Source organism: Sapajus apella, unplaced genomic scaffold (assembly GCF_009761245.1).
Source record: "Sapajus apella isolate SASKATOON/1434 unplaced genomic scaffold, GSC_monkey_1.0 scaffold6, whole genome shotgun sequence".
Taxonomy (NCBI): domain Eukaryota; kingdom Metazoa; phylum Chordata; class Mammalia; order Primates; family Cebidae; genus Sapajus; species Sapajus apella.
The window spans coordinates 72,424,147-72,426,884 of NW_022436946.1; the positions used below are offsets into that span (position 1 = coordinate 72,424,147).

At 34.4% G+C, this 2,738-nt stretch overlaps 1 non-coding gene across 1 annotated transcript; it reads right to left on the minus strand.

The window, feature by feature from the left end:
* Window positions 1-268: 268 nt before the first annotated feature.
* LOC116549800 lies at window positions 269-375 on the minus strand. Its single transcript, XR_004268081.1, has one exon. It is a non-coding gene; the product is annotated as a U6 spliceosomal RNA (small nuclear RNA).
* Between the last annotated feature and the right edge of the window lie 2,363 nt (window positions 376-2,738).

Sequence of the window (2,738 nt, forward strand, 5' to 3'; positions counted from 1 at the left end):
ACCTCCAATCTCTTCTGGCTTGTAGGATTTCTGCTGAAAGCTCTACTGTTAGCCTGATGAGATTCCCTTGTAGGTGATCTTCCCCTTCTGTCTAGTTGCCTTTAATATTTTTTCTTTATTGTGGACCTTGGATAATCTGATGACTATGTTTCTCAGGCTTTGTTGGATTGTATAATATCAGACTATATCTTCAAATATGTCTTCCAAGTTACTTGCTCTCTCTTACTCTTTCAGGGATGTCAGTGAGTCATAGGTTTAGACTCTATGTAAAAATATCAAACTCTTCAAGAGTTTTCATGTCATCCTTATGCAGGGGCCACTCTAATCCTCTCTATCTTCTTCCAATTTCATTATATGTATTGCCAAAGCAAACACCACTTAAAACTGTTTTGGCACATTCTTTACACTTCCATAAAGTGTCTTCCACCATGCTCAACAACTTTCCTCTACAGTATATTCTCATACCTGATTGGATGCTGGCAAAATAGAAATTGTTCTATGTGGAGCTTTGCCATAGGTTAGAGAAGAACATGAGGGTCAGTGTACACTTTGGACTACATGTCTTAAAGAGATGATGTTTCTCTCACCATTGGTAAATAGGAAAACAAAGTGCAAGCTCTCCTCCATTATTTATCAAATAATTGGAAGAGCAGTTAAAAAGGTATAAGGGCCAAAGATAATGTTTACTGTGGCCCCCTGAAGTTTCACTAAAAAATTATCTCACAAAAATTAGATTTATGGGAGAAAAGGCATATGAATTTTTTAACCTGTATACTTTGGATCCTTCAGAATAAAGACCCAACCCCTCCAGTGGAGTACAGAAACTTATATATTACCTTGGGGTTACAGAAAGAATGGGGACATGAGCACTTCAGTAACTGCTAAAAGGAGCTATAAATCTAGAAACAAATCCTTGAAATCTACCAAAATAGAATCTCTTTAAAGCATAAATTTCACAGAATCTACAAAACAATAACACAATGAAAAAAAGGAAAAAAAAAACCAAGATAGTCAGGCAACAACTAGCACAGTGAATAGAATAGTACTTCACACCTCAATACTAACGTTGAATGTAAATGGATTAATGCTCCTCTTAAATGATACAGAATGGCAGAATGGATAAGAATCCACCAACCAAGTATCTGCTGTCTTCAAAAGATTCACGTAACACATAAGGACTCACATAAACTTCACGTAACACATAAGGACTCACATAAACTTAGGTGGAAAAGATATTCCACGCAAATGGACACCAAAAGCAAGCAGAAGTAATTATTCTTAGATAAGACAAAATAAACTTTAAAGCAACAAGAGCTTAAAAGGACAAAGAGAAACTTTCTATAATGACAAAAGGACTAGTCCAACGAGAAAATATCAGTCCTAAATATATATGCACCTAACAAACACTGGAGATCCCAAATTTATAAAACAATTACTACTAGACCTAGAAATAAGATACACAGCAACACAATAATACTGGGGGACTTCAATACTCTACTAGCACTAGACAGGGCATGAAGACAGAATGTCAACAAAGAAACAATGGACATAAACTGTACCCTAGAACAAATGGGCTTAACACATATTTACAGAACATTTTATCCAACAATTGCAGAATATACATTCTACTCATCATCACATGGAACATTCTCCAAGATAGACTACATGACAGGACACAAAACAAGTCTCAATAAATCGAAGAAAACTGAAATTACATCAAGTACTCTCTCAGACCACCGTGGAATAAAACTGGAAATCAACTCCAAAAGGGACCCTCATAGTGAATGACAGTAGTAACATGACCTATCAAAACCTCTGGGATACAGTAAAAGTGTTGCTAAGAGGAAAGTTTATAGCATTGAATGCCTACTTCAAAAAGTTTGAAAGAGCACAAATAGACAGTCTAAGGTCACACATCAAGGAACTAGAGAAACAAGAACAAACCAAACCCAAATCCCCAACAGAAGAAAAGAAATAACAAAGATCAGAGCAGAACTAAGTGAAATTGAAACAAAACAAAAACACAAAAATAAATGAAACAAAAAGCTGGTTCTTTGAAAAGATAAAATTGATAGATCATTAGCAAGATTAACCAAGAAAAGAAGAAACAATATCCAAATAAGCTCAATTAGGAATGAAACAAGAGATATTACAATCAATATCACAGAAATATAAAAGTTTATTCAAGGCTACTATGAACACCTTTACATGCACAAATTAGAAAAACTAGAAGAGAGGGATTAATTTGTGAAAATATACAGATTAAACCAGGAAGAAATAGAAACTCTGAATAGACCAATAATAAGTAAGAAGATTGAAATGGTAATTAAAAAGTTACCCAAGAAAAACAAAAAATAGTCCAGGAACAGATAGATGAATGTCTGAATTTTATCAGACATTCAAGGAAGAATTGGTACCAATCCTACTGACACTATTTCAAAAACAGATAAAGAGGAAATCTTCCCTAAATCATTTATGAAGCCCATATTACCTTTATACCAAAACCAGGAAAGGACATAACAAAAAAGAAAACTACGGACCAAAATTCCTGATAAACAAATGGGTGCAAAAATTCTCAACAAAATGCTAGCTAACAGAATCCAACAGCATATCAGAAAAATAATCCAACCTGAGCAATTGGGTTCATACCAGGGATGCAGGGATTGTCTAACATACGCAAGTCAATAAATGTGATACACCACATAAATAGAATTAGAAACAAAAATCACATAATCATC